The sequence below is a fragment of the Leptosomus discolor genome, chromosome 13 (genome assembly GCF_034619465.1).
Source record: "Leptosomus discolor isolate bLepDis1 chromosome 13, bLepDis1.hap2, whole genome shotgun sequence".
Taxonomy (NCBI): Eukaryota; Metazoa; Chordata; class Aves; order Leptosomiformes; family Leptosomidae; genus Leptosomus; species Leptosomus discolor.
Window position 1 is genome coordinate 19834437 of NC_141403.1, and position 12354 is coordinate 19846790.

Below are 12354 nucleotides of genomic sequence, written 5' to 3' on the forward strand. Positions count from 1 at the left end.
TCCATTTAAGCCTTCCACTGAATGAAAGTTAGCCCTCTAAATAAAAGTCTTTATGGACAAAGGCCTTGTGATTCAGCTGAGGCTTTGCCTACGCTGTGTTTCTCCATGATATAACTCATGGCTGCAAACCTCTAACGTAAATGAACCAGGCTGAAGTAGGAAAGCAATGCTGGCCCAGCACTTCTGTACTGGGGATTTGCATCAGAGATGCTACACGGCTGCAAAAAAAGCCAGGAAAGGCAAAGCTTATGTTCACAGGATGGACTATCACACCGTAGTCCCATGATACGCTGCCTTTGGCAGCTAAGCTGCTGCAAGCAGCTCCTGCCCCAGATGCTGTTCCCACCTCTGGCCTGCAGTTTGCCACCTCCTCAGCCGTGCCAGAACAACTGCATGTAGAGCAGTGCCTAAATCAGAGCACTGAAGTGATGGAAGTTAAAAATAAACCGTGCGTTCGCAGGAGGAGGAGAGGGAGAGCTATTTTTGATTGTAATCGTTTCAATGGTCTCTCTTCCAGTGTGGTTCCGCAAGGAATTTTGTTAACACGACTGGGAGGAGGCAGTGGATCGCTGCGCTGGCACCAGGGTGACTCCTCCAGGCAGAAGAGTCCCTCCTGGCAGAGGGAGAGGTTTTCTTATGCCAGGACTGCACCAAGGCCAATGTGCTGTAGAATTGCAAACATGCAGAATTATGCCTTCTCTACCTGGGTCAAAGTCAGACCCAGGTCTCCCCAGGGTCTCCATTTGCTGTTCTGTCTCTTAGATCTTCACAGCATTCATTTTAAAAGGTATTGCATGCAAGCCAGCGTTACTATCAAAACCAAACCAAAACAAAACACAAATAAAGAGACACTGGGGGTTTTTCCTGTTTTATAAACAAATACTCCTTATAATCGTTCTGAATATTAGCCTCCTCCACAATTTGCTATAACATGGGTAGATGTCAACCATTAAAATCTATTCAAATACAAAATGTACAGTAAACTGAGAATAAAAAATGTCAGAAAAGATACCAAAAAACCTGTTTTATTTAGTGAAGTTCGTTACATGGTGAACAAAGAAAATATTTGTACGTTCCTTAAATAGCGTTAAAAGTTCAAGGAAAAGCATCTGAAAAGAGTTCAAAAGGTTGCAGCACAGCTATGGTTTGGAAATTTGCAGAATACTTCAGCAACTTGCTTTTGTTTTGGTCTTGGTCATTTCTGCGCTTTGATGAGCTTTGCTGTGAGCGAGTGACTTACGTGTGCAGAGCCTTGGTTCTGTCTTACAGTTCAGGCACCTCAATGATCGGCTTCTGTTTGAACCTGAAAACACATCCACTTGTACCCAAAGGCTTCTGCTGGATTACTCCAGAGAGGCACTGCACCACTGAAGCGTGTAAAATACTGACAGTTTTCAAACTGCTGTCAAGTCTTGAACTAAGTAATTAAAAACTTTTTTTTTTGTGCTTTATTAATATTATTCAATGTTTTCTGATTGAGTTTCAAAGAACTTTTCAGCAAAATGGGGCAGTAGTTTAACTTCCAGTGCACAGAAAAATGAAGGGTATCCTAAGTCCCAAATGAAGGGACCTTCCTTCGGGACTCCTGATCATGTGCTGGATTGCACCAGTTCCTGGATGCCTGGGTATACAGGCAGGATTAAAATTTAAATTACTAGACTATCAGTATGTTTAGTATGTCCTTCAATTCTCTTCTAATAAATAGAGCCAAGGGCAGAGTGAGTCAGTTTCGTAATTAGATGATATAATTGTCTCGTGAACTCTGTACAAATTACCTCTTCTCTGTATTGTTTTTGCACTGTATTGTTTTTCTTGAATAATATGGCACATATCCAGTTTATATTGCAGACAATAAATTACCCCAGTTTATAGCTTGATGGCCCGCAAATTAATAACTGACATCAACAAAAATAATTAAGTCATTACCCTTTTTAATACTGTCAGTACTCTTCATTTAGACCATTAGATTTACTTTTAATTATTAACAAATTTCCTTAAAAGCATCTTTTTTTTTTTACCAAGAAGTAACCACAGATGAACACTTTGCTCAGCTTTTAACAAATCGGTGATTCTAAGGTTGACACTAGAGTGTAATGATGTAAAGGAAATTGCATTTTATTACATTTCAATTAAATAGGTCAACTTGTGCAGGCCTTTCTCCAGCAAAACTCCCTCTGGAGTTTGGTCCTTCATCGTTAGACTTTATTTACTTCTTGAGCTTTAGACAGCAGTTTTCTGCTTTCCAAATAGAGGACTGATAAGATAATTTAATCCATTAAATCATGTATTTTTGACATTCTGACTGACAGATACTGGGAAGCAATGTAATGCTGAATACCATAAAGAATACGCGTTGTTATTCCTTTTAGTGAAGTGTAATTCTAGGTGTGCTGGATTCTGCTTTTACACAAAGAGTTGGGTGGGTTCAACATAGCCCGTGAGCCAGCCCCAGCCTCTGAAACGCCAGGGGGTGGCCGGCCATAGCTCCGTGCCTGCTTTGGGGGTATGGACCCAGGGCAGCACTTCTTCCACGTGTGGAGGAAGAGCACATCGGGGGGCCTTGCACCCCCCTTGTTACCGCAGCTCTGGCTTGCTGTGCCGACTTGCTGACTCCAGACTTGTATTTTTTCTGTTCACTCAAATACAGTCACGGAGCCCTGAATGAGATTGTCCTGGTCAGCCTCCCCCTCCCATCCATTCAGCAATTCTCTCCAATTCTACCCTCAATCATAACAAAACAGCCAACGTATTCTGCTTTCACTGTAATAACACTGGCTGTATCCAAAATGTCCAGATGACATGAAGAGTTCAGCTGAAATACTCACATTTAACATTCAACCGGGCTCTTCCAAGGCTGGTCCTGCTCATTTGGTCCAAGTATGTAACCCTGTTAAATTCAGGGGGTCTCCTTTTACAGCCCAGGTTTAACTGTTTCCTTTCTGATTCTCTCTGTGCATTCATCCTAGTCACCTCTACGTTCTGCAAGTCCAAATACTGAGCTACAGTTAGCGTATTTCTGTACAGAATATTTTTAACCTTCTAGTAGCTACAGCCAACAACCATTAGTTTCTCCTCTCTACACTTACTAGAGGAAACACTTGTGGAAGATGTGTCACCTTCTGGACCTCAGAGGCACATGTATTTCCAAGCAGGCACAAGCAAAATATTTTTTTTCCCATTTCTTGCAAGCAGAAATTAAGTTAATTTGTTTGGAAAGCTCCTGCTAAAGGAAATGTCATTCAGCAATTCTGTTGAAGCTATCAGAAGCAAAACCAAACGGATTTCAAAACTTAGCACAGGTCACAGACACGGTTTGTGAGATGAGCAGTAACTATTCTTGGAGGCAGTAAGAACTAGAATAAGAGTATAGCTCAAAATCTGGGTTTAGACTGAATTACACTCTTCTCCATGAATTACACTCAGTTCCATGAGTTAAATATCTTGGAGCATATTCATGTCAGCCCCTACCTTTTTCAGTAGAAAGCTTTAAGCACAGACAGCGGTTTAAGACAGTTCAGGAGCTGTTGCTTTATCTGTACCCTGGTGACCAGGCAGAAAACAGCAAGTTTTGCTGCAGTTTCTGGTGGCTGAGCAGGAACAAGGTGCTGAGATCTTGGCTTCTGCTCCAGGCGTGACAGACCTTTCCTACCGCCCCAGGCATGGCCCCGTTATCAAAGCAAAAGAGAGAGGAAACTCCAAAAGATGAACCTTGTTGCTAATTTGTGTCCAAGTTGATCTTTTTCTTTAAAGGGTTAGATAATTCAAAAACAGTGCGGAAAGCTTTATTTTGGATAAAAGGAAACATTTTGACTGATACGAACTTTTTTGGAGAAGATTTTGGCTTAGTGTAGATGCTGAAACACTTTGATTTGTGTAATGTTACCTAAAGCTGTGGTTGCTACAGACTGGCTGGTGGTCTGTGGGGGAGTGGTACTGCAGAGGGTGTCACGTTATTTGGGGGAAAGCTGAAAATAGCTAGAGAAAAGTGCTCCTCTCCCAGCCCTCTCGGGGCTCCGATAGTCTGCCTCTGTTGGATTTAGCTGTGATGCCATGAGATGTTACTACTATAACAGCTCTGGTTCTGCTTTCTGCTGGGGTCTCTGGCCCCCAGAAGTAAGGGCAAGGTAAGTTTACAGGGCTGTGCTGGCTGTGGAGCTGGGATCTGCCGTCTTTAGTGTCAATGCAACAGCATGGCATCTGCATCGTGAAGAGATGCTGTTAAACTTGACAGCCTGTCATGAGACACGGAGAGCATCTACGTTCCCTTTACTGTTGTTAAGTTCATTATAGGAACCGTGGTAGTCAATGGGTTAGTGCTGATTGGGTTTGTTTGGGACCAACAGCTTCCATGCTGTGTCAGCAGAAAACTCTGTCCAAATATTCATCTTGGTTTTGGGACAGAATCTGCTTAAACCTAGCTTGGTTAAGCTACAACCATGACTCAAAGGGCCGAGCAGCAATTCTCGTTGCTAACCTCAGAACTGATCCATTAGCAAAGTTTATTGCTTCAACGGGTGTTTCCATGAAGATTTGTGGAACTGGCTCTTCATGCTTTGGTCATGGCGAACAAGAATGAATTCCAGCTGAATGAGTAATCTTAGACCATTTTAGGATCTGGATAAATGAGCGGATACACAGAAGCAGGGTTTCTTTGTAAGCCTGATTCACATGCGCTCAAATTAGCATACGATTCACTACCAGAAAAACCAGCCTATAGCAATGTCACAATGAAAATGCGCTGCTGCTGGGCAAATGATAGATGTAAATTCATAGTAAAACTTTTTTTACATTATTTCACAGGTTAATATTACAGTTGTATGTGGCTAAACTTACATTTGATAGTCATCACTAAATGCATGATCCAGATACCATCCCGCTTACTGACGGTTGTTAGCAGTGAATCCCTGAAGTTGTCCTGTAATGCTGTTGCATGGCATTATGTTCAGAGTTTATTGAAAAAGCCTAGGTCTTTTTTTTTTTCCTCGAAAACAGTAGTCATTGTACAGCCTCATTTACTCTAAGGATTGGTTACTTTAGAAAAAGGCTGTTAACTCTATCCATATTATGAATACTGAAAAAAAAACCAACCCAGTAACATTGGGATTGCTCCCATCTACTTTGCTACTACTGTGTTACATCTTTAAATACTGAAACTATTATGCCCATCAAGGGTGATAAATTAAGAAATTATGTATATAAGGTGCATGTATGAAAAATGCAAAAAATTATTACAGCATGAAAAAAAGTCCTTACATATATCAGACTACTCCTTGCTCATATTCATCTAACCGGAATTAAAATAATATCATTCAACTCCTTACAATTCAGCCACCAGTGACCTTTTTAAATAAGTCAATAACAGCAGTGGAACAATACGTTATAGCCACCTAGTTATAAGCACCTTTTGGAACAATCGGCTTTTTAATTGTTCTTTTTATTGTTTGAAGACACCGATGTCCTTTAACAGTGAATTATGAATTCAGCGTGAGCAGCAATAACGACTGTACAGAACCATCCTTTTCCTAAAGTAATCGAAAAGAGCGAATTATTTGCACAGCCTGGAGGCTTAAGCGAAATGGATAAACACTGCCAGTGATTACATGAACGAAATGGAAATTGCGGTATTCACACGGCGAACGTATATATTTATACTTTTAACTGCAAACAGAGGGCTGTGTCCGCGAAGCCATTAACACCGAGGGGGGGGAAAAAAAAAGGCAACAAAAAGGGTATGAAAAGCAAAAATGGAAGGAAGGCGTCGCCCCCTCGGAGGTGAAGTAGCAGCACAGCTTATCTGTGGGCCGGTGGGGATGGGACCCGCCTGGCCGGGACCTGCCTGCGCAGCTGGGGGGCAGGCAGAGCAGAGGGGGCACACACTCGTTTGGCCCCCCAGCCTCCATCCCACCTCCCGCGGCATGCTCGAGCATACCTTCCGAGGCAGGAGCCATCCACCTACTTTTTATAGCAGCGAGGAGCAAGGCTATTAATAGGCTATCTAATTACTCCGAGCTGTTAACTCTGAAGTCTCTAATTCTGTGATGTGGTTGTTTTGATTTGTTTTTCCAACCCAGTAGAACTTGCATGTGCAGAACTGGTCAGACTCGCTCTGGAAGATATTATTTTAACGTTTTTAACTCAACTTTCATTACAAGCGGGAACAAAGTCCCCAAATTTTGACGTTTCTGACGAAAGCAGCGACAGAAAACATTATTAGTTTGGATCAAGGGAAGCGTTTTGCTTAGCTAAGATTGCGAATTTCGTTGGGTTTTGTTTTGTTTTGTTTTGTTTTTTGTTTGGCACTTGGTCTCAGACATTTCGGCAAGCAGGTAAATGGCAAGGAAAACGGCTTCAAAAGGGGAGGCGAGGGGTTGCCACGATGCCAAGAGAAAAGGAGCGGCTCTGCCGAAGCTCAGCATGGACAGGCGTGAAACGGAGCTGTTGCCGCAAAATGCCTCCAGGAGGACGGAGTCATTTTTGCCCTGCGGAAAACACTTCTCTGGAAGGTTTTGGCCAGTTCTGGTGGCTTATTTTATTTCCTAGGCAGAGAAATAAGAAGGCAACGATGCGCGGGGGTTTTGTCCAGCAGGTTTTGATGCAGAAAACGATATTTCCCTCACGGTGTGCGCTAGTGCTTCAGGGGGGGATATTTGGTGATGGGGGATTTTGCCTGTGTGGTGGTGTTGGTTTGGTGGGGTTTTTTTAAGTGAAAAATAATTAAGTCTCCGCAACCTCTGCTGTGAGGATGGGGGCGGAGGCAGGAGAGCTAACTGCAGGTCAGATTTGATATTGCCTAACATCCGTGATAAGGACCGGGGGGAGGATGAGGAGAAGCCCTGCTCTGGAGTGGTGGGGAGGAGAAGCGCGGCTCCGCCGTGCCCCGCGTTCCTCCATTTCCAGCTCTCTCCCACAACGAGCTCTCTCAGCAAGAAGCTAGAGAAATTTTCCCCGGGGCTTTCCCTGTCCGATCCAGCAGAAAGGACCCCTGAAAGCCTCCCCCGACACCCAAGCAGGAGCGGGCAGGGACCCTGGGGTGGGGCTTTCTTTCTGGCCTCACCCTGCAATTAAAATTAAAATTAAAAATAATAGATAATATGATATTCGTCACCGCAAGGAATACATGAAACACAGCCCTGCGCTTCGTAGCAAGAGCATTGAGGTACCTATTGATAAAAGCATCGAAATTAGGCCATTTTAGTAACCGGCCCTTAAGAACGCGGAGAAGCAGTAAGACTAAACCTTAGCGCCTCATTTTCAAAGCCCCTGTGCCTGTGTGGTGGAAAGACAGAAGTGCGTACGCGCCTGTCGGGACAGAATCAGCTAAATCGTAACATAAATCGTGTTTCTTAGGGTGCTGCGTGGATCTCGGCTGCCTCCTGGTCACCCCGAGAGCTGGAGGGCATCACCCTCGCCCTGCCCGCCCCGCCGGGCTCACCGTGCGGGTACCGCGGAGCGCCGGCTCCGGGAGTCAGGTTACGCAGCAACAGAAGCCTCTCCTCCGCGCGTTTTGTTGATTTTAATCCTTTTTTTTTTTTTTTTTTTTTTTTTTGGAGGCTGAAATCATTAACCAGGCGGACCTCAGAGACTGGAGGGAGGGCAAATAAAAAGAAGCTGCAGATCATGATTTAAAAAAAAAAACCAAACCCCACATAAAAAAAAACCCACCACACAAAACCCCCACAAACAAACAAAAAACCCCACAAAAACCAAGCCAGCACAAACCCCGTACTCTTAGGTACCTATTGCATAAAAGTCCTTGCGGGCTCTTCGCTGCCTGCTCTTTGTTTGGGCGTCAAGGGTCGAAAGACACCGTGGAAATCACCCAGAAGCACGGCGGCAGCAGGTCACCAGTGACGGGGAGGCCGCTTACTGCAGGGGGGGACAAACCTCCTGCCCCTCTCCCCGCCGCCGGGCACGGCTTCAAGCCGAGGAGAGAGCCGAGCCCCCGGGCGGGAGCGGGGAAGGCTCCCCGGAGCAGGGGCAAGGCGTCCTGCCCGGGGTGGGGGCAGCGGGGGGCCCGGACCCTGCTGCCTGCAACCAGCAAGAGAGGCTGGAGCTCAAGCCCGGCCTCGGAGCACCCGGCAGCCCTTGGCTAGGAGTTTTGGGGAAAGAAAAAATAAGCCCCCTTGGTGAGCTGGGGGCTCTCCCCTCGCCGTGGGACACATCTGATCGCTGGCAAAGGGCACCCCCACCATGCTCGCCCCCCGCTTGCTCTGGTGTACCAGGACCCTGCTGCTTTGGGGGTCGGAAAGCTGCCCCCAGCTCCCGAGGCTGTCCCGCCCGGCCCGAGAGGGAGGTGATGGGCGGTGGCAAAGGCCCCTCTCTCTCGGCTGCCGCTGAAATCCCCCTTTCCACGGCTGGCGCGGTTTTCCCCGCCGGCTCCGGCCGCCGTGCCTGCGGCGGGGGCTTGAGCCCTGCGCGGCGGGGAGCGGCGGGGAGAGGCGGGGAGGCGCGGAGCCGGCGGGGCGGCAGCTCCCCGCTGGGCTGGGCGCGCCTGGGCGCTGCCGGTGCCCCGATCGGTAAGTCCGCTTCAATGTCACAGCCGCTGGGGAATGGAAACACTCCGTATCGTGGGGTGGCCTTGATAAAAGCGTATTTTAAGTAGCGCGGATAAGCGAACGGGAGAAGAGAGGGGGAGAGCTGCCGGCACGTCGCCTGTAATAACCGCTGCGCTTATCAGCCTGGCCTAAACTCCCCAGCAGTTTCTAAAGTACATTAAGTTACATAAACACGGCTCGGAAAAGAATACACTCCATCCTGCGATAGTCACCAAAGTGACCCCTCGTACGGCCTCGCACCCGAGCCCCCACGGCCGCAGCGCCCCGGGGGCACCGGGGGCCGCCCCGGCGGGCGATTGCTGCGGCTCCCGGGGCTGCCTGGGCGCGGGGGGCGCGATGGGGATGCGGCCGGACCGGAGCCTTCCCCTCCTCCCTAATGCACCCCTGGTAAGGGATCAGATTTGTAGAGACCCAGGAATGGGGGAAGGAGCAACCGCACTGCGCCCGCACACGGCTATCCCCCAACACTTTTTTTGGAGGGTTGAAGTACCCATAAGGGAATTTGCCTTAATTGGATACAACCCTTTTTTTTTTTTTTTTTTTTTCCCCCAATCTGCCTCCTTCCCACTTTGGCCACAGCGAGCAGGAGCGATGGTTACCTCCCTGGCACCACCTCCCCAGCACTGCCTGGCCGCACCGGGCACCCCCGCCCTGCTTTCCTCTGCAAAACCGCCTCTGCCCTCACCCTGCAGACGCTCCCCCGGGTCCCTGCTCCGGCCCCGGGGCAGGAGAGGCTCCCGGAGCCCCGGGGGGAAAGTTACGTCAGAAGAGTGGGATTTGGGAAGGGAGTGACGTCATGAAGAGTTAGGAACCGAAGGCTACACGATTTGAGCGGTTCGAGAGCAAACCTGAAAAGAAAAGGAGTGGAGAGGAAAGGGGTGATTTGGAATGTTTTCCCATGCTGGTCCCAGTTCAAGACGGGTTTTCTTATCGGGTATATCGGAGGAAATAAAATTAAACTTGTAGCCCGGTTATAACGTAAACAGGCTAATCAGCGGAGTAAAAAAAAAAAAAAGAAAAACAACGAGGCGCCTGAAGTGTAAAACACAGGTCACTTTGGAGCCAGGGAAGAGGCGCCTGCCAGGCCAGCGCGGCCGTTCTTCCTCCCAGCCATCCTCACCTCTCGGGCAGGCGCCCCCCGGCCCGGACAGGGGCTCTGCCGCCCACCCTGGGGACACATGGGCACGGACGCCCCTTCCTAGAGAGCAAAGCTTGTCGCTTGAACAAACCCCACGGCACTTTCGCATTATATCCACCTTTACGCGTGTTTGAGATATCCTCGGGTTTCACTCGAGAAAGGGCATCCAAAAGAGTTAAACGAAATGGGGGCTTTAAAGCCGATAGCTCGGCGATTTTCAGCGCAGAAATTTGCAGTGTCAGCACCCGAGCTGGGAAGAAGCGGTGTAGGCATCGACACCCGTGGCTTCCCTGCTCTTGTCACGCTTTTGCAGGTAGAAACCACGGGAGAACGTTTTATGTTGCGAGTTCGTGTCTCAAGACACGCCGGGCTTTTTACACACAACGAATTGCTGACCTTGCTTGCAAAAGTTTGTTTTCTGATTAATATTACACCCACTAAAATACATCTAAAAGCAAAAAGCAAAAAAAAAAAAAAAAGAAAAAAAAACCCAACAACAAAACAACCAACACGTCAACCTGGCAGGGTGACCAAAAGAACAATATTATTTAGAGCGAATTTGTAGCCTGAAAGAACAAACTGAACAGAAAGACGTATCGCCTTTAAATATACAATTTAATAGAGAAACGGCTTCTCGGGAAAGTGGGTATTTTCCGATCAAACCCCTGCCGCGCTATACCACAAAAATTAACGCGCACAATAAAGCTCCGAGGTCGCAAACGGTTCACCCACGCCGGCAGAGCGGATGGCTACAGCCGGAGTTTTACCGCATCCCCAGTACTGCAAATTCTTCACCTCCCGATCACCTTGCCTGGAAAGACCGAAAGAAAAGCCGTGCCTACCCCAGGAGCGACAGCACCGCGCATCAGCAGGTTTGGGCTCGGTTTCTGTCGGGAAGGCTCATGTCTGCGGTTGCCGAGAGCCGGGCTCTGCTCTAGTCCAGCCCTTTGCCGCAGATGACTCTTTCTGTACAAACTGATGATGACAGATATGCAGCTGATAACCTCTGGTGAACGAAGTTATTTTAATTTCCAGTCACTTTCCTGCTAAGTACCATATCAGTTTGTACACAGCTGAGATAAGAGGGCTGGGGGGGGGGGGGGGGGGGGGGGGAGAAGAATAAGAAAGAAACAGGAAAAATGCCTACCGCCTGCTGCTGGGGTGGACACATCCCACAGCTTGCTCTGGCTTCACCTGACGGTTGGGGCAACTCAAGGAGGAGCCGCATTTTTTTCTCCTCGGACAGCTCTGGTTTTAACGAGCAAAAATAAGGAGATTCAGGGAGGAACGGGCGGACGGGCGACGTTCACCTGGCTGCTTAAGGCGAGAGCCAGGCACGCATCCTCCTGGGCTACTGCCAGGGGCCGTCTGCTGCGGGGGAAAAAAAAAAAACAAAAACCTTCTAAAAGGCGAATATTCACCCTAAAGAAGATATTATCCGGGCGAGGGTGAAGTGTATTATTTCTCGGTTAAAAAAAAAAAAAAACACACAAACCTCAAACAACAACCAAACAAATCAAGAAGAGAAAAGACTCGGGCATCTGGGAGGACAAGTCCCTTCCTTTCTTCCCCGCTTCCCGAACAGGGCGTCCAGCGCCCCCTCTGCCACGAGCACCCTGAGGTGCCCCCCACCCCCCCGCCGATCCGACCCCCCCCCCTCCCCGGCTGCCCCCGCTCCCGCCCCCGGCGCGGCCGCGCTGCGGGCCGGCTGCCCGCCGGGACTGGCACCCCTGCGGCGCTCCGTGTTTGTTTAGGGCTCGCCGAGCCCAATCAGGGCCGGCTGCCTGCAGTTTTCCGGCAGGGCTGCGAGAGGCGCCTCCTCTCTCCTTTTTATACATGAGCCGCCGGCAGCCGCCGCAGGACTCGCCGCCGCCGCTCGCCCTCGCCGCACTGGATTTACCGCCCGCCGCGGCCCCGCGCCCCGGCCCCATGCGGGGCACCGGCAGCAGGTTTGGCCCCTCGCTTCTCCTTCACCCCCCTCCTCCCCGCCGCGGTTTCTCTTTTTCTTCCCCGCTCTTCGGCTCCCGCCTCTCTGCCCGCGGCCGCTCCAGGGGGAAGGCGGCGCGGCGGCGGCGGCTGCGCCTGGCTGGGGGAGCCCGAGGGAGGCTTTGTGGGCAAACATCCGATGCCTGGAGCCCTTATCTGCCGGAGCCTTATCTCCCAGTTATCTCGCAGGAGGGAGAGACGTATTTGGTGCCTCTCTGCGAGGGGGCTGTGTGTGTGTGTCCTGTATTCGTGTGCCTGCGGTTATCTGGAGAGCCCCGAGGTGGGCTGAGAGCGGAAAGCCGCGCCGCCCGCTCCTTCTGCTGTCACTTCTCCGCGTCCCCTTTCGCTTTCTGTCCCTTCTCCCTGAGGCTGGGCACCGAGGGTTCTCTGTCTGTCTGTCCGGCCTCTCTCATACCGACGGCCCGTCTCGGAGGAGGCCCCGGCACCGCGGCTGGCTGCGGGATCGGTGCCATCCCCCAAAAGGTGTGCTCGGGCTCGGGGCAGGCCCCCAGCCGGGGCTGCCGGCTGGCACCTGCCCCTACGGCAGGCATAGCGCGCCCGGCCCGGCCCCTGCCCCGGCCCGTGTCCCGGCGCTGCCGAGCACACGTCGGGCCCCGGCCCGTGCGCATCTCCCGGGTGCGTTTCCCTCCTCCTCCTCCTCCTGCTTTCCGTGAC